This window comes from Zootermopsis nevadensis, unplaced genomic scaffold, assembly GCF_977971745.1.
Source record: "Zootermopsis nevadensis isolate Lab colony 2312 unplaced genomic scaffold, Znev_1.0 Znev_ptg000009l, whole genome shotgun sequence".
NCBI lineage: Eukaryota > Metazoa > Arthropoda > Insecta > Blattodea > Termopsidae > Zootermopsis > Zootermopsis nevadensis.
Genome location: NW_028259141.1, coordinates 6,781,967 through 6,802,472, shown reverse-complemented (window position 1 = coordinate 6,802,472; position 20,506 = coordinate 6,781,967). Strand labels below are relative to the sequence as shown.

General features: G+C 39.0%; 1 protein-coding gene across 11 annotated transcripts in view; it reads left to right on the top strand.

Moving 5' to 3' along the window:
• Positions 1-20,506, top strand: part of rut (adenylate cyclase rutabaga) — a 137,079-nt gene that overhangs the window by 8,887 nt on the left and 107,686 nt on the right. For 2 of the 11 annotated variants that reach the window (XM_087345666.1, XM_087345667.1), the window contains exon 1: positions 8,500-8,579. The exons of 8 other annotated variants lie outside the window; for them this stretch is intronic. The gene's annotated coding sequence lies outside the window, so the exon portion shown is untranslated. Of the gene's footprint in view, positions 1-8,497; positions 8,584-20,506 lie in introns of those variants that run through there. One more of the 11 variants, XM_087345665.1, reaches the window with a different exon arrangement.

The window sequence follows — 20,506 nt, the reverse complement described above, 5'->3', positions numbered from 1 at the left end:
CGCGGTTACGAAGTTGGACCATCGGACAAAATGTTTAGCGGACGGAAAATAATTGCTAACTTCGTTGAATGTTACAGGCACACACGTGGCAGGATTGCGATGGCACATACTAAGAGATAACCCAGTCGCTCTTTGTATGTTATTGGACGTGAAATTTCTAAGTTTAGGTTATAGAAGTGGCACGTTAATGGAAAGTTTAAACTAGGAACAGAACTTGCACTATCACGGCGTCTATGGGTGATTGGTGGATGTTTATTGATGACAAATGACCAGAGATTCGCGTGTTGTGGTTCTGTACCCGAGTAAAGAACCCAATGGCTTCGGTTGTGAGGTCAGCTGTGTGGATATCTGCATTTTAAAGTCACGTAAATTAAAACTGATGAAATGCTTTTGTGTTTTGTTTCTGGAACTGGATCAGATTGAAGTTGTTTTCTGACTTACGTCAATGCTTAGGTTGTTAATAACGTATTTGCCTCTAACTTTGTGTATAGTAATGTTGTTGGTTGATTTTTATTTGAATGAACATTGTCGGATTGAGAGCTAAATAAGCTACAGCTTAGGACCTAAATACGCTGTTCGTCGTATAGAAGTGTGCGATTTTGATGTGACCTTGAAACATGCAATTTGGTAACGGCTACTATAGTTTTATTATTCTGGTCATTGACAGTCTCTCTTGGGCAAATAGTTCCCCAATGGTTTCCTGTTTGTAAAGTTGTTAGCTTCGTATTCTGTTACCTGCTGCTGGTAAGAATGTTGGCTCCCGGTTCTAACAAGTGCCTCTGTGACTGAGTGTCCTGTCGTAGTAATATTTGGTAAAACTGAATCGTATTTAAACCTTTTAAGGCCTGATGGTAATTATATGTATCACTTGTTGTGACGTTCTGTGTTTTGTATGATTCTCTCTGTAAACAGGGATTATTTTTTTTGGAACAGCGTAAACTACTTGGTCTTTGTAATGTTGAAGTGTTGTTTTCTTCGCGGTACGGCCCGAATATTTGAATAATATTTAGACGAGTTTATCCGAAGTGTTAATAGTAATAGTTTTCTAGTTGTGTTTGGGAAGGTGTTCGAATGAAACATTGAGCATGGTTATTTCCAGCAGTGAGCATCTAATGTTTATTCTCTGCTGGATCAATATCCTGTCTCTTACAGCCCGCTTGAAGCGATTTTAACTAGCTTGTCGTTTCTGTTTATAATATTTGTTGTTTCTTTGCTGTACGATTTAAACTCATTCGTGGGTTTGTGTACTTTTTGGCAAATTAGAAACCACTGTTTGTTTACACTACGCGCGAATAATGCCACAGTTCACATCGAAATAGATTTTTTTTTCCGCGGTATAAAATTCGTTCTCTCGAGAATTTGTCTTTGTCGGAAGAGACTGACGGAACACTCTGATTCCGTTTGATGTCTTGCGGCTTATCACAACCACATATTATTCTCGTATGTTATTCTGCTGCTAGTAGCAGAGTGGTCCAACTTGTAAAGTTAGGATTACTCTTCCGAATAACTGGCAGGAGGCCACCATTTCATCTCTACCTGTCTGACAACACGTTTATGTTTACATCATAGTTGTTGTGAAAGACTGCACCCTCATCGGTGTGATATCCCCCCCCCCCCCGAAAAAAGATGTTTCACTCTTACCTCATTAGCTTTTGAATTTTTGATATTGCGAATGAATTATAAGGAGTTATTAAATTGAGTATAATTAAAACCTTTGAAGCCGAATATCGTTTAAATAATATTTAAGAATTCAGCCCGTACCGAAAAGAAAACATGTTGGTAAACATGAATTATCGTCTGTGGTGTTATTTCTGACCTTTGAGATTTCGTGAGGCTGTAATTTTAGATTTTGCACTTAAAGGGGGTGTTTACTTTCAGAAGAACCAATAGTAATAACAGAAATAAATCAAAACCTGCGCAAGATAACGTGTATCATCATCTCTGACCCCTGAGAGTGATAAAACAATCTTACGGCTAGGGTCACTGTTTAATTTGTTGTCTTCAGACGTTGACTTCGCCAGCCATTAGGCCCAGACGTGGAATTTTAACAGCGTATATAAAGAATGGACTGCATTCTACGAATGGCTGTATATTATGTAACGGAAATCACATCATGAATTCAAGGTACGAAATGCTTTCATTTTTAGTGGTGTAGGCTTTCAAATTTTAAGCTGTGCTGCCACAAACCAATGATACATTCTCGATCTCCACATCTGAAGACGCCGTGAGAACTGAAAGAAACGCTCCAAACTATCGACACTGTCGGAACCGAATCGTTTCTTGGCCGTCTCTGCCTTAAAATACATTATTCTGGACGAATAGGTTGCCAGTGTTCTGTTACGAAACGCTAGACAGAGTTTCGAACCGAGAAAGTAATTTCATGGCTGATATAACTCGTCGGGAAAGTACACATACTTTAGCAACATTATTGAGCGTTTTTTAAGTCCCTTGGCCGAAGGGCCCTGACATTGATCATGACCTCCTCTGTCATCCAGAAAAGTCACACGCGGCATAGCACAGAATCCTGGGTCATCTCATCAGCTACACGTCACCGTATCCTGCCTCCCAAAGAAATATCCAATCCAACAGACCGGATTATCAGGGAAGTGATAGACGATGTACACCGCTGCAGCATGTAGGATGGCTTCTCCCTGAGAAGGCCATAGAAACTCCTTATCCGCACCCAGAACGAAGAAACGTATTATTTTCGAACTTTAATAGAGACTGTACGTTCAATTAAACATTTATTAAGCGCGCGCGTACATGGCGAAGCATCCATAACCGACATAAATCTGTATTAATTTACCTTGTCATAAAGAAATACTAAATCCTTGACCGATCTCCGTTGCACCGTGGTCTAGCGGTTAGAACGCTTGTAATATTGGGGTCCCGGGTTCGATTCCCGGCTGTGCTCAGATTTACAACTTGTGTTGGGCAAGGCCGTGGTCTAGGCATCACGGAGTTTTCCTCCGGGGTTACTCCGGTTTCTCCGTGGCATCCCAACAATTACTCCAATTTCATCATCATCTCGCAAAAAAGGGGGTCCCGATCGAACCCATGTACTGATGGGTCGTGAATCCTGCTAACCACCAATGCACACCGTGCTGAATGGTGCGTACTGGATACGAAAAAAAAAACCCGATCTCCGTTAACTTCCACGTTACACAGGGAACAAAGATGGCGGTGTTACATCAGTGTTCCAGTATTTATTCTAATGCTTAAACAGCTGGTGTTAGAGGCCAGTGTGTCACGCCATTCGAGACCCAGTGCGATAATAAAAATGGTGTTCATTCTCGTCTCTCAAGACTCTTGTATGTTCAAGCGCAATGCCATAATAAAAATGGCGTTCAATCTCGTCACTCGAGACCGTTGATATTTACGTTCGTATATTCGTCTGTACCCGGAATATTACGGAGGAGAGGGCTGTAAGCTATGTTGTCTCTTGGTTGCTGACTGGTTACTTTACATTTGTTAGGGCCTGTGGTTCGTCTTATTGCAAAGGCCTGTTCTGCACTGAGAGAACTTGGCAACTTGTGTCTTAGTTTCTTTTTGTTTTGATTTCTTGAATTCTTATATCCCAGTGCGAAAGACTTGTCAGCGTGGGATGGTAGTAAGAGGTTTGCCCCAACTACTCCACCCATAGTTCGAAGGTTATGCATCTCACAGGCCTGTAGTATGCAATCAGCATGTTACAAAGACTGTTGAAAGCGAACCAGATCCGAAACTCTGTTCATATCCAAGTTATCTTCATCGTCAATTCCGTGTTTTGCCGTCTTCAAATTAGACCTGTGTTCCGCCAGAAGGTTTAAGATGTGTCGCGAATGTTTTCAAGTTTTTGTTACTGAAGGCAGTTATTGTCTTTCGTCATCGATAGTTTTATCCAACATGTGCAGTGTTTTATTTTCATATGTCGCATAGTAAGATTTTAAGATTTGAGATTATCGACGTGGTGAAGGTATTGATTATGTATTCCGGGTCGTGCCGGAACAAAGCTACACGGCGACCAGTTTCTGTAATCTCTGGTTTTATGAGTTCGATTTCTCTTAAAGCTGTCCCAATGAATTATTTTGGAACTTTTTCGCCTCATATATTTTTGGAATTTAACAATATCTGTTTTAATATTAAGTTAGTGCCTCGGATTTTCAATAACAAGTGGTTTCTCTGTAGATCAAGATCCAAACTATAAAATGACTTGTCCGCGCAGAAGTCTGGTCACTGACAATTGAATCCCGCGAGCATTCTCGTACTAGAACGTAGAAGACTTTGGTTACTTCAGTCCGGTCTGTGACGGACTTGGACAGACATTTATGTATACATTGAGCTTCATGGCAGTAACCTGTGCGTGGTAATAAATGGAGATAACTGTCCTCCGTTTAGTCTGATAGAAATTGGCCGACGTTTCAGAGCTGTTTGCTGCCTCTGTCATCAGGGCTATCAGTTCTAATCGTCTTCGTGAGAACATGAAATTTCAACACGTAAAAGTTGAGAAGGATAAATTTTTCTTTTACATAGCATCGAATCAATTTTTGTTTTAATCGGTAATTGAACTTGCGTAGATATCGGACTATATATCCTTTTTATGTTACGAACGCGATGTTACGCTTGGGAATACAGGCCGCATGTTCTCTGAATATATGTCTGTTGTTTAACCGGATAAAGCCCAATGGTAACTGTAAGTACCATCTGTTTTACCGTGTCTACAATTTATGAGGCTCCGGTCGTGCTTGCATTGCGTGGTCGGCCGGCGCTCTGTTGATGTGGGCGGGAATTGTGCGCGTTCTTCCGGTGGGTCACCGGCGAATCAGTTTTATAAATTGTAGACCCGGTAATAGACGGTACGTGTGCGTTTTACCCACAAAGTGTATTTATGGGTTTCATATGATTCGCGAAGTAAACATCGATTATTTTCTTAACGAGCATTAACCAGATGATCTTTGTAATGTCGAAGAGTTGTGTTTCCTTTGCGGTACGGACTGATTTATCAAATGCTATGTAGACGTGCTTCGGCTTTAAAAGGTTAAAATATAAGTGGATACGTACATCAGAGGCCGTGTCTAACCCGGTATCGCATTTTCGTTATGTTATAGCTGTCTTTTCGTTACAGAACTTCACGCTAAACTAGCAATCAATCACACCTTCCAGTATTTCTGCAACTTCGTGAATCCTTCTCTAGAATCCAATAGCACGCTTAGCTAGTAAAGAAACTCCTCTTCATTTGTGGAGCCCAAAAGTTAATTACCTTGCTCACAAGAGCTTGCCACCGGCACCTGTCCTGAACCAGTTCACATTCTCAAAACCTGTTTCTCTAACATCTATTTTAATATTATACTCCCATCTACGTCTAGGTCTTTCGAATGGTGTTTTACCTTCTGGTTTTCCAACCAGAATTTTGTACACCTGTCCTCATTCTGCTTGAATTGATCACTGTAATCAATTATTAGTTTATAAAGAAGCATGAAGTTGCTTGTAATACTCTGTTATGAGATAGTTGTGATTTCACGTTTCTTTGAAGCACGTTCAAACTTATAAACGAGATCGAAACACGAAGCACTTTCTTCTTATGTTTGAGTTTCGTTTTACGAGGAAATGAGCAACGGTGGTATTTTTAAAAATCAGCAGGTTGCTGGAGAAAATAGAATGCAGTAATTTTAGCGTTGACTCACCTAGCATGTTTCAGTAGTTCTGAAGTCAGATGTAAAGGAACAAAATTTATGTGATTTTCTGTGTCTTGAAATTGCGTATTTCCGCTCGCTCAAGTGATATGAGTAACACGTGCCTTTCAAGTTAACGAAAGAGTCTTTTTCTCCCCCGGTCTTTAAATATTAAAATAGAAACCTCTTTGTGTGTGTGTGGGTTTGTTACCTTAAGAGAATAACATACATTACAATTGTTTGAGAATAGTGCCTAGGAAAATGTCTGGACCTAAGAGGGGTTAAGTAAGTGTTAGAAATTACAAACGACAAACTTCGTGATTTATACACGCCGTCTACAGGATTATTTAGGTACTGAAAGAAACGAGGCTGTTCTGGGTTGTGACGTCATGTAAACATGGAGGTAGATATTAACATTGCGGAGAAACTACTGTCTCCATCTTCAGGGCTGAAAATGGTATATCTGTGCTCTGATGATGGGGGCTGTAAGCGTTTCTGAAACGTCGGTAAACAGACTAAACGGCGCAACATCATAGAAGATGGTAATCAGGGCGATGGATTCATCGTCCTGATGACGGAGGCAGTATGATCTCCGAAACGTTGGTTAACATCGACCAGACTACACAGCGCAACAACCCAGAAGACAGAAATCTTCATACTCACCGCCCTGATGTTGGAGGCAGTATGACCTCTGAAACGTTGGTGGACATCGACCAGACTACACAGCGCAACAACCCAGAAGACAGAAATCTTCATATTCATCGCCCTGATGACGGAGGCAGTATGACCTCTGAAACGTTGGTTAACATCGACTAGACTACACAGCGCAACAACCCGGAAGACAGAAATCTTCATACTCATCACTGTTAAAACCTCAAATCACACGAAATAATTGTTATTTGCATTGAGAATCTCAGGAACACACAAATCCAAAATTCAGCGTTGCTAGTATATCCAGATGGGTGGTACATATAGCTACCATTTGGCTTTAAAGGGTTAACAAGTGAATGTCGATGTGCATCGTACTGAATTCTTTTCGCGTCTGGCTCCCGGTACTCGCGTTTTTATACGAGCGATATTATATTCTAGACGCTGTAAGCAGGGCTTCTGACAGCGAACTACACTCATTGTGTTGGTATACCACATCATTATCATTTTATAGTAAGGCCAATACAGGTAAGGGGAAGGATATCGTTAAACAAGTAGGGGGGGATCAGTTTAATGTGGGCAGAAGGCACTTGTGGTTAACGGATATTACCATAGAAGTTATAAATATTCAAGATACTCCTTTCCGTTGCATGTGAGTTTCTGTGAACTTAATATAGTTTTGTTTTGTTGGCTCTGAAATCTAGACGTTCAAACAAAAGGATGAAATCCACGAGACACAGCAGGATACAGTATATTAAACAAGTTAAAAAGTGAAGGTATTTTATAAGAATTCGCCATGAATCCAATAAAGAACATAAACAGAGCTATGGATACAATATTGATGTCGAGACAGGTTATTTATTTGCCTAGAAAAAGACGAAGTACAGGTTGTCCCAACAAGATATATACATATTTCAATACGGCAGTCGCTTGTCAGTCATTTGCTCATCGCTGTCAACTGTGAAACGAAGTTAACGGTGGACATTTTGAATTACTACACTCGATTCGCTAATTCACTAAGTCGCAATGCCAACGTTTGTAATTAGCTTTGTTAAAATGTATGTATTTCCTTTATTGAATGTACGTACGCATATTTTTGAGACAGTCTGTATATATGGAAGTTGGAAATTTGGTCTTTAAAAATATTCATCTTTGGTGATCTCAGGTTAAGCCTTGTTGACAGTAAATATGACCTTATTTGTATTTGCAGTTAAACGCTTGGCTTACTTTGATGAACCTGAAGATCTTTATTCACGCGACTCATTTTAGGAACGGGCTCAGTAATAAATTTTAATTAATTTACATTATTTTAATAATAGAGTTAAATCTTGTTTAATTAATAAGTACTCAGTTATCTTATTTAGTTATGATTATGTGTCTCTGTGAAACTGTGGCCGTTAACAGGCGTATTGTCCTTTCTCCAGAAGATACATTTCATGCAGTTGTATATATTTCACAGTGAATATTATCATCGACGTTATTTTGATAAATTTTATGTATTCTGTCAGAAGCAGTGATTTAGACGGTGACGATGGCTTTCGTCCATTTTAGGTTTTAACCCTTTAAAGTCCATATCAACTAATACGTCTCACTGCTTCAACAGTCAGTAACTGTTTAGTTTGTATTTTCGGGTTTCGTATGATTCTCACTGTAAATAGGGATTATTTTCTTAAACCGCATCAAGAAGTTGATCTTTGTAACGAAAAATTGTGTTTTCTCTGCGGTACGGACTGAATTCTTATAAAATATTTGGACGAGGTTTGGCTTCGTTGGGTTAAGAACGAAATCTGTGCACAGTCTTGACGCCTGAGTTATTTGGTCTCTCATTTTTAAAGACGTATTGAAAGACTACTTAAGTAAAACAGCTACCTGAGACACTTTATTATTACTTACAAAAGTATATTAATATTAAATTGTGAAAATCGCAAGAGTGGGTGGTACAATATTGAAGAAGGCCTTTCTGTTCGGTCACCACACGACAGCGATAGCTAACATTCGAGTAGCAATCACCTGCTGTCTCTTTTTGATCCTGAAATGTGTAGCAGACGGCGCAAATGTAATGCGGGTTTATCTAAACACGCCACTGCAGGAGATGCCCTTTTTTATTTCGTGAGGTAGTTTGGGTACAGTCGAACTAGTTTGTTGCATTTATTATGTCTGTGACGTGTTCATTTTTATGGTTTTACGGTCGAATAAGTGCCATGTTTATCTACAGATGCACTTGGATCAGTTCCCAGTAGGTCTTGAACAGCAGATGTTTGCCGAGACTGGTCTATCTGTGTACGTGAGTATATAACAAATTTACGTATTCGATTGTAGGAGTAAGTGCATCGTTGTACTCATCGTAATTCTGATAACAGATGCAGAACATTCTCATCAGATTTATAGGTCTACTTCAAATAGACTCATCACGTTGTTGTTAACGCAGAGGTTTCATTACCACAGTTTAATTCGCTGGCAATCCAGAACTTGTCTGTGTCAGGTAATAAATCAGTTCAGGAGGTACGAACATTTAAATATGTAGGAAATTTAATGACCTGAAACTGCGAGGGAAATTTTGAAAATAAAAGGCAATCATTTATATGTATGAATGAAATATTTCATACGCGTTTTGATAAAAAATAGTTCCGTGGAGTACAATTTGTTGGTGGCTACCATCGTTTCCGAGGAATATGTAATATTTATTGTCAGGGTATTTTCTTTTGAAACGTTGATAATTAACCTGCAAGCTTAAACAGCGTTACAGCCCAGAAGAACACGTGATGGGTGATGTAAGACAAATTGAATAATAAACACAAATTGGTGCTTACAGGCTAAACGATTATATAAAAATAAATACTGAAATACGTGGGAAGCTTGAAGTCGATAATAAGCGTAGGTCGAGATATTTCTGCATATCTCGTGTCACCCAAGAATGAACAAAGAGGAGGGGAATTTCCTTCCACCCACCACACAGTTGGAGAGGGGCCGGTGCGCATATCCCAGCCTGATGCGCGCGCATTTACAAGACTCCCATTATTTATTAATCACTTGTTTGTCGTATGTTGATCAGGAAATTGTATATATCATTACATTGCGTTTACTATACTCTTAATGAGTTTATTAAATTCCTCCCGTGAATTAATTTAAAGCGTCTTGGACAAAACACGTGTTTATCAACTGTCGATGACGCAAAGCGGTGTTACGGAAACCGTAGTACACCATGTAAAGGTTAACCACGTGCAGAATCCTCTCTGCAGGCCACGTGCCGTGGCTACAAGCGAATTGCCTACATCAGAATCGTTCCTGTGTGAGAGTGTGTAGGAAGAATGAGATTGATGGCGGAGGATAGCAGGGAATTAAAGAGCTGCATGGCAAGTGTTACAGGATTACCAAGGAGTTGCTGTAAAGAATTTGGAGACCGGTACAAAGGGGTTCTGCCTTTACGAGAGTTCTCTACGTGCTCCGGATTAAGATACCGATTCCAACCTTAGTTCGATGTTCTTCCTTCTTGAGACTACATCTTTGTTCCGTTGTACCCGATTTAAATTTATATAAAGGAATTTTTTAAATAGCCAATTTATTTATTTATTTAGTGTTCTGTCTGACGACAGGTCCATATGAACAGGATCCTTCCATCCTTTTCTCGGACTGGGACCTGTTCATATACGTTCTTGGCAGATGATCCAGAAGTGGTTTGCCATTGCCTTCTTCTGTGTGTGAATGGAGTAATTGTTGGGATGCCACGGAGAAACCGGGGGAGCCCCCGGAGGAAAACTCCGTGTTGCCTAGACCACGGCCTTGCCCAACACAAGTTATAAATTCGGGCACCGCCGGGAATCGAACCCTAGACCCGAGGATTACAAGGTGCGTCTTACCTATGATTGCGTCTGAGAATCGATGTAGCGTCTTTTTTCTTCTTGAAAATGTATTGTAGTCGATGGCGTATTAAAATCGAGGAAATGCTGAAAATATAATACGCGGTACAAAAAACAACGAACTCCCCTTCCCGTATTTTGCAGACCCAGGAGTCGTAAAGCATTCAGTCATATTTTTTGATTTTTTTTCTTTAACTGTAATGTGTTTGCATTCTTTTGTTCCCCCACTGGACTTGCCATGTTGGAAAGGTTATTCGAACACTGTTTCACAGTTATCTTCTCGCTGACTGTCTTCAACAATTTTATACAGATTTGCCCGTATATTCACGTGAAATATTGAGATCGGCCTGGGTTCTTAAAATTCTGTAGCGATTTGCGTCTTTCTTTAAAACGTACACAGTTAAGTAAGGATGTTTTTTTAAAGAGTCTTCTGTTAAGAAATCTTTATCTTACGCTAAAACTTTACTTGGAACGTGATCTCTTTGCTGAAACAATTTCTTGCCCGCTGTTAAACGTTATTTACGGTAAGTTATTGGTCCTTTATCTTAGAAGGGATTTATTTTCTACATTCATGTAAGACTCTGATTGGTACTTCGCCCAAGATGGTAGTCGGAAATTGTCACAACGTCCGAAATGGCACGAACGCAGATTCCAATTCAAATACGCACGAATTGGTATTGAGTATGGCCATAATCTGTTAACCATTTTAATCTTTAAGCTCGTCTGAATAATATTTAAGAATTCAGTCTTTACCACAAATTAAACACAACAACACACATTTATAAATTAACCGTTACAAACGAATTTCGTAGTTTCAAAATAAGTGCCCCAAAATTATCGCAAACGTTCTCTTGGTGTATGTTTTCCAGTAAGTGAACAGGCTGACGTCTGGAAGCCGTCAAACTATGCCGATGATCTCTAGAGAATTTTATAGAAGAACAAGACGAAAGACGAAGTTATGTGTTGGAGACAGTTTTATGTATGACAAGTGCCAGCGAGAGCAGAATGACATTGTTCATGTATTATATTTGAAAAATGAGAGTTTGTCATGTATGTCTGAAGTGACTTTACAAGTAGTGTTCCGACTTAATACTTCTTGCAGCGTGTGGATGTGAACAAGATACCCTGGAACTGATGTCAGTTTCCGCATGGTTTATCTTTAAGTTTGACTTCCCTCTGCGAGCCTTATGATTTATTCATAGCAGCAGAAAGACGACTGAAAATGTATTTACCATATCAATACATTATATTAACTGCTAATGTATTCTCATAACGATCGAATACTTTAAGTTTATTTAAGTTATAGACGTGAAATTACTAGAGGCATCTGAGGGACGTACATGATTTAGAAAGGTGCAGTGATATCATTTTGCTGTACTGGACGTTTACAGATTTTGAATTTATCTTATTAAAAATTAAAAAAAAAAGTATATGTAACATAATAGCCATGGTAAACAATTGAGTGTATCCACCGAAATTTTGCACGAAAAAGGACTCAGATATCCCGTTAAATAGGGGTTCTTACACGAGGACCCACAGGCCGCATGCGGCCATTTCATGCATTTTGTACAACCCGCATAGCTTTGTTACAAAAATTGTGTCATTGTGTATGATAAAAAAAATTACCGTGTATTATAAAACACGTCTTATTAATGTCAGCAGTATCTGTCAGCAACTATCTAGAAACTGTCCAGCTTAATGAAGAACTTGAAATCATGAACTAGGGCGTGTCTTACATATTAACACTTGGAGAGATGCGTGTTATCTACAGAGAACAAATTTAACATCGTATTGAAATATTAACGAAGAAGAAGCAGTGAGAAATATATCACTGCCGACTGATTTTGTCAAGGAAAATGGCGCAAAACTGCGAATTTATTAAAAGATTGTACTGTTGTATTAGTTCTGTGATTACAGTGGCATAAATACAGTTTAATTTGCTTTTCGTTAAATTTATACGTCTTGGGCGCTTAAAGTGTCACTGTACACGAAATATTTGTATGATTTGAAGTTTTCCCAGCGGTGAGTATGAAGATTTCTGTCTTCTGGGTTGTTGCGCTGTGTACTCTGGTCGATGTTAACCAACGTTTCAGAGGTCATACTGCCTCCGTCATCAGGGCGATGAGTATGAAGATTTCTGTCTTCTGGGTTGTTGCGCTGTGTAGTCTGGTCGATGTTAACCAACGTTTCAGAGGTCATACTGCCTCCTTCATCAGGGCGATGAGTATGAAGATTTCTGTCTTCTGGGTTTTTGCGCTGTGTAGTCTGGTCGATGTTAACCAACGTTTCAGAGGTCATACTGCCTCCGTCATCAGGGCGATGCGTATGAAGATTTCTGTCTTCTGGGTTGTTGCGCTGTGTAGTCTGGTCGATGTCCACCAACGTTTCAGAGGTATACTGCCTCCGTCATCAGGGCGATGAGTATGAAGATTTCTGTCTTCTGGGTTGTTGCGCTGTGTAGTCTGGTCGATGTCCACCAACGTTTCAGAGGTCATACTGCCTCCGTCATCAGGGCGATTATCGCCTTGTAACAAATGAATATTCTACGAGCCGCTTGTGTTAGTGTCTAGGCTGCAACTAATCACTTGTTTGCTCATGCAAGCTGGTGTCATGTATTGGCCGCTTAAGGACCGTCTTGTTTCCAAGTTAGTAATGTCGTTAATAAACTGCCATAAAATGTCAGTAGTCTGTCCTCATTTATAACCTCGCAGCTTGAGTCGATAAGAATGGATCATTATGGCCTCATGTCTGGAAAATTTTGAGGACGCGGTTGATGTGTGATATTAGGTTGCTTCAGAAATTATTACGGTGACAAATCCATGACTGCTCATGAAAGTTTGTTATCGCTAAAAATAAATGTTGAATTAAACAAGCAACGTCATATCTTTGATCCAGAATGTCTTTCGATACCGTTCCTTGTACCTTTTATCAGGGTGGACATTGTCGTTTATCAGAAGTGCAGCATCTAGGACAGTTTGCGTCACACCTTCCAAAATGTGGAGCGGGGCTCACAGCGTGGGTTAAACTTTAACGATCGTGAAAGTTGTCTGTCGATGGGGAAATCAGATTAAGAGTTGCCGCTGTGTGTAGACATACAGACATACGCCCTGTAATGTGATAGTAAGTTTGTTGTTGTTGAATGAAACATTTCATTTACAATGATGTTAGATAATTGTATTTTCTTCGCGGTTAAAGGTTACGGCAAGATATTTAAAGACATTCCATCAACTACAATTTTGAATTATTTCACTAATGATACGTAATTCCATGGGGAACAGTTCTTGAGGAGATTATAGTATGATTATCCCTATTCTGTCAGTCTAGTTTATTAGGTCATTTAAGATACATTTTAATATTATCCCTCCACTTAAGGTTGTCACCCGAGTAGTGTCAGTTCTTCAGATTATGGCTTAGTGTTCAGATTATGCCTAAACCAGATTTGAAGATTTCACGGTGACTGAATGCAATTATCTTCTCGGGCGATCAGCCGTGAAAGTAAGGTGATAACAGTGTAAAATTTTCAATTCTGTGTCTGTCTTCCTGACGAAAGAAGCAGGTACAGTCGACGAAACGTTTTGGTTATATATAACTTTATACCTAATAGGACTGATCGACCGAGAAGACTTCATTTCAGCGTTCAGATTCAACTTGTATCCCTTTGTTCAAATCTACAGCTACTGCATGTCGGCAGGCAATTTTGAACACTTGTCGTCAGAACCATGGTTGCTGTAACTCGTAATCTGTATTACGTTTAGTTGGAAACAAGAAATTGTATGTAGCCTGTTTGTGAACTGTTAAATTTCTTGCGGGTCCAGATGTTAAACCTATATAACACATTGGTAACTATATATACCACATACTTTAACAGTCGGCAGTTCTGTGTTTTGCATTTATGGGTTTCATATGATTCTCATTGTGAACAGGTGATCTTTGTAATGGCATTGTGTCAATTTCTTCGAGTCACGGACTGAAGTCTTCAATATTATTTAGACAAGCTTCTGATTTAATGTCTGAATTCTTTGTTCTGACAGAGTGCATGAAGACCTTACTTTAGTTACATCTTTCATCTATCTTCCACCTCCGGAAGTCTTATATCCTCTTCAATTAACCTTTTACCAGAAGGACGAGCTAGCATTGCATGGGAACCTTCATAGCCGTAAATGTAATGTCTCTCCCCCCGGGGGTCACTTTTCCTCCACATTTTTCTATCGGTTTTCAAAGGGTTAAGATAAAGTCTCTTACAATGGCTGCCTGACAAATCTTCCTGAGTCTTGAGAGAAGTTTCGCCATCCCGAGCGAGACATTGCAGCGTACGATTTCAGGAGCTTGAATTACTAATATAATAACCAACCAAATGTGTATTTGCGTTCAGTAACTTTCCGCTATTCATTGCAAGCAAACAGTCTCTGCTTCTCGCCTGTCGCTTATTGATTTCAGTAACAGCTAGCACTTCTGTATATAGTCTGTTCTAAAGGAGATTTCTACGCGAACTTCTTAGCCGTAGGCGTGCGTGGTTTTGGAATTGTCTTTCTACTGTGCGAAACAGCGTATTGATTCTAGAATTTTGTCATAAATACCTTACGTTAGCTGTTTCTCGTTACGTTTTAAAAATCTATATAAATCGTTAAAATTTTTGTGCAATACAAATTAACAACGGCGTAATAATAATAATAATAATTGAATTAAATTCATTTATTTAGGTGCTTGACAACAGCCAGGTAAGGCCAATAACAGCCAAGCACTGAACAACAGTACAGGATGAAATATAAAAAATAATTAAATTCATTTCAATATAAATAAAAGTAAAACATTATCAATACAAAAACAAAGAAACAAATGAAACTAAATATATAAATGTGCCATATTGAACAATATTTCACAAGTAAATGGGCTAAATACGATACCTAAGTAATATAATTATAATAATAATAATAATATTGTAATATAAAAACTGCAGATGGTTGTAATGTAGAATACCCCAGCAGTTTTATGAAACTATAACACTTGAAATCGCTCCTGAAGTGTCTGTAAATTGTTACCAAAAACACGACGCAACATTCCAGAAGACAGTAATCATTATTTATGCTGATAAGCAGTCTGTCGTGTAGGTTATTTTAATTCAAGTTGCTTCTGTACATGATTGGGCTGTGAACAGTTGATATGCGTTTGTGCACGACGAATAAATATCAAAACCATTGAGAGATTCAAGATAACAAAGAATGCCTTTCGAAAACGTGTGTACTGCTATAAGATGGAGTGTAGACTTCATTTCTACTACCATTTTAGAAAACATTAAGTGCATTTCGTTAAAGTTTTGTTTTGTTTTCTGTACTCTTTCCTGTACACTGACATTCCAAAGGCGTTCTTTACGCGCCACACGTCATTATTGCACTGTTATCCGAGGTTATTGTTGCGCTAGTTTTCCAACAGTGACCACTGTTTCCATTGTTATACAGGCTAGAGCTTAAGAACACGTAAAAATGCCGGATGGTTATCAAGAAACACGCTTCTGTGAAACCGTGCTCTAGGGTGACAAAGAACTGGATAGGACGGAGGTAAACTGAGGTGGTCTGGTCTGGTGTGAGTGTTTACACTGTCTGGGGTGGGGAAATTCTTCGTCCCAACTTCACTGTATTCAGTAATGTATATCTGTTGTCTAATTCCTTAACTTTCTCCTGCATATTGATTGAGCTCTAGTACGAACCCTTAATACCGTAAAAACGTTACGCTTTGCTGTGTTCTTTCTATGTGCAGAATCTACGTAAAACGGGACCCTATAGTACCTCGATTTGTTTTCTGTGAGCTGTGCACTAGATGTATATTTCCTGACTGAATGAATTTTATTGATACAATGCTGATTTATCATGTACCGGTAAATTTTTTCGACGAACGAAGGTATTCTTTTAGATTTTAGGTTCTCACGGCGATAACTATGAATAAGTCACTTAGGACAGCGTTTCTCAACCTATGGTACGCGAAATAAGTAAGAAAATGAAAAGATAGTATTAACACAAGTAACGTGAACGCATTTGGTTAGTGGTACATTTAATGTGTTGAATTAGAATTAGTGATGCCCCAGCGAAAAAGGGTGAGAACCCTTGGCTTAGGACATTGATCCATATGAAGTTTTCCGATGTTTTAGAGGTCTTTGATACTTTCGCCATAAGGGGCGATCATTATCATCGCAACATGCACGCCTGAAACGTCGATAAACTATCAGACTACACTGCGCAGTGTTCCAGAAGTGTCATCTTCAAAGCTGTTTTTAAGTCGAAGAAATGCATAGGAATTAAAATTTGACTGGAACGTAGTAGAGGAAACGCTAAAATAGTTAAAAAAATACTAATATCTAAATTAAATTGTAATTAATTTAGTCGAATAAATTTAATTACATTCGTTGCTTACGTTTATAAATTTTCGGTCGACGGGAATGTTTGTCGTCCGAACACCCACGAAAAAGTTTGATGGAAACGTTTGAATGGGTTCAAGCCCGTTTAGTACTGAGAGGCAGAGAAGGTAGGAAGGAAATGCAAGAATCACCCCTGACCTTTAAGTAAGTAATGTTAAGGACGTGACAATGTGTGCCGCGTCTTTGGTGTAGATATCGCAGCGAAATAAATTATACATCATGGCCTTTACACAGAACAGCGGGTTAAAAATGTATCGAAAAGCTTATTCGCCTGACGCCATCATTTTCAATAACTTGTTTTGTGTGTATTTTCAAGAATCAGCATTATGCACGTGGGGATTTTTCTGTGAGTGAATATAAAAGTGAAGATGAAGGAAATTGTTATTTCGTCGTCGAAAAGCCGTTGTTCGAAATGGTACGTGCAGATTTACAAATGTTTATGAAATTTCAGCATCGTCTTCGTAGGATTTGAGGTTTTTACAGCGGTTAGTATGTTGCGCCGACGTTTCAGAGGTCATGCTGCCTCCGTCATCAGGTCGATCATCGCAAGTTAAAGGTATATTTTGTTGGGATATACGGATTAAGCCACGGTAGTCTAGCGGTTAGAACGCTGGCCTTGTAATCCTGGGGTCTCGGGTTCGATTCCCGGCGGTGCCCGAATTTGTAACTTGTGTTGGGCAAGGCCGTGGTCTAGGCAACACGGAGTTTTCCTCCGGGGACTTCCCCGGTTTCTCCGTGGCATCCCAACAATTACTCCATTCACACACAGAAGAAGGCAATGGCAAACTACTTCTGGATCATCTGCCAAGAACGTATATGAACAGGTCCCAGTCCGAGAGAAGGATGGAAGGATCTTGTTCATATGGACCTGTCGTCAGACAGAACACTACAAATTAAAAAAAATATATATATACGTATTACACGTCAGAGTTATTTGTATGTTGGCATGAGTTGAAAATAGAGACGTGAGAGCAGTTTTGGATAGAATAAATAGAATATAATAGGATGATAGTGAAATACGTGATGGTAATTTAAATATTTGAAAATCTAGTTTTTACCTCCAGGGAAACATCTTCAGGAGAAGACGCGCTGTTTATTCTGAGATCCAAACGAAATCTATAATTGTACTTTGTAAAACGTGAAACATCATGATGGCTATACAAAAGTCTTCTTTAGTTTACAGTTTGGCAGTGAAATAGTCGTAGAAATTTAGCACGGAACACTTATCAGACCATTTGGAAGACCTAGTCGTGTATGGGATGATAATATTAAAATGGATTACAGGAAAATAAGGTTGGATAGTATAGATTGGATTTATCCTGATCAAGATAGGGAATGTGGCGGGATGTTTTTAACACTGTAATGAACCTTCTGTTTCAGTGAAAGGTGAGGAATTTCTTGACAGCGTAATAATAGCTGTCAAGGACTCTTTTCCGTGTAAATATTTAAAATTTACGAATGTGGGGACGGTAAGCTTATATACAAAAAATTGAATATAAAATCTGTAAATGCTTTGAAGTGGAAGCTCGTCAAATTAATATTTAAGGATTTGGTCCGTACCGCGAAGAAAACACGTCACTTTACGATTACATGGATTAACTGGTTTAATGTTGTTTAAGGAAATAATCGCTGCTAATTTTGAGAATTATACGAATTCCATAAACACAAAATGAAGAGTTTCTTATTGTTGGAGAAGGTGGTGAATTGGGCTTTTTAAAGGGTTCAAATAAGTTATTTCCAAACATGAAATAATTCAGTTCGGTTATTAGAGCGCTTAGCAACAACAAAGGAACCATGACAGATTTATATCAGCAGCAAACGATTGTGAAGACCACAGTGATTTCCGAATCTGGAAGAAACGTATTTGAAAAAAAATGATTTCCGCGTTGCAGGAACACGCCTATTCAGTGTTGTTTTACGTATAACAGTAATATTGCAAATGTGGGGTGAATTTCTATCCTGGTATTTCAGTAGAAACTTACTGAACCGCCTGTACCATGGAAGCTGATGAAGTCGCCCTCCCAGGATGGGATAGAAGCCAGGAAAGGTTTGTTGATTTGCTTGAAGCTGCTGAGTCCCTCCCCAAATGTATTTGTCAGTACATTATCGTACGATCTGTCTGCAGGTATAATACATGTTTCTTGAAACATGTTTATTTTATCCGTATTAAAACATAAAACTACTTTTTGGTGATATTTAACGACGTTATATCATAAGCGGATGTTGCGTGGATTAGAATGAAGGTAGAAGTCGTTTTAAGCCCTACTGCAAAAGAAGAAACAAACATCAGTTGGTACGAAATAATCTGTTTATTCTAAAAAAAAATATGTAAGAATCACATAAATACACTGTTGGAAAAATTCAGTGTTGTTGAATGTTAAAGCTGGTGGTATAGTTACCGCTGGACTCTGAAGCAGTGGTATTCAACCGTTTTTGTTCGCGTACCGCCAGATATAATTTCTCCTCAACTTTGTACCCCCAAAGTTGGTGTATATTTAAAATTATACATAGTATATAATCTACATCTGAAATAAATTAAATAAATTACATTACTGATTATTCAGTGTTTATCATAAAATAATATATATATTTTTTAAAAATTTACGTACCCCCTAAGATGTCTTCGCGTACCCCCGGGGGTACGCATATCTCAGGTTGAATACCACTGCTCCAAAAGGTTAAGACAAGATTCACATCAAAGGAACTTGCAAGAATCAACAGGCGATAAGCGACAGGGGATAGATTACGCATTTCCGTGCTAAACTAACAATTTTAAGCCGTCGCAGTGGCCGCCCTGTCTGGGGCGTTTGGTTTGAACGCTGGGACACTGGGATCTTGGGTTCGAATCCCTTCCAAGGCATAGATGTTTGTCCTCTTTCTGTGTACGGGCTGGTCACTCGACCAAGGAGGCGTACCAAATGTCTGAATAGCTTAAGTAACCTGTCATGTGTGAGGGTTCCAAGGTCCTTCAAAGACTGTACAACCACTGTGTAGATAAGTAAGCAGTTTATTTTTTTAACTTGCATGGCGTCACAACTCAGAAAGTGCTGATACGAAGTATGATTAATTGGTGGAAGGAAAGAAAGGCTTGGAGGGGGGGGGGGGAGGTTCCCCAGAAAACTTGCCCACAGTTTCATGACCACGTGTATGTTGGAGGTCAGATGCACGAAAATTTGTTTTTTGTTGCTTTAAAAGACGAGTCCTCATTTTTGGCCTGCAAGATCAGAATCTCAGACTGCAATGGGCTTGTGCATTGTTACTTGGATTGTGGGTTCGAATCCCATTTGAGGTGTGGATGTTTGTAAGAGTTTTTATGAGTTGGCTTCTCCTGTGTTATCAGTCCTTGGAATGGGACGATCTTTCACCAAAGGAGTCTGCAGAGTGTTTGAAACATCCATAGGTTCAGAATTATCAGCTGAAGAGACCAGGAGGCTAAAGATGATGGTGAACTGTAACTGCTGTGACGTTATTCAATCTTTTATTGATCGTAAGATTTATTTATTTTTTTAAAGTATAAGCTGATTGTACGTATCGACAGAGTCCAGACTTGTATAACATTTTATAAAGAAATTTTTGTATGTTATATTATGGTAAGGAATGGATAACTTTTTTTACTCTCTCATCGTACGTACATTTATAATTGCGTGAAAATCTACAGTGCATTAACCCGTCTAAGCAGAAGAGAGAGATGAGAAAGATACGAGAACAGTAGAAGGAAACAGAAATATTGTGGAGAAGTGGTGAAGTGTGACCACTTTTTTGTTGTAAAAGGTTCCTAGCTAAAGCCCACTCGACCTTTGTGATAAGAAGGGTGTGACGACGGTGTTAAGTCTCTTCTTGTAACTTTCAAGTCCCACAAATATTTACTCCCAAAGTGGCTTGATCCTTATTGAATATAACGTAATCATTTCTAACAAAACCTCATCACACAATAGGAATCT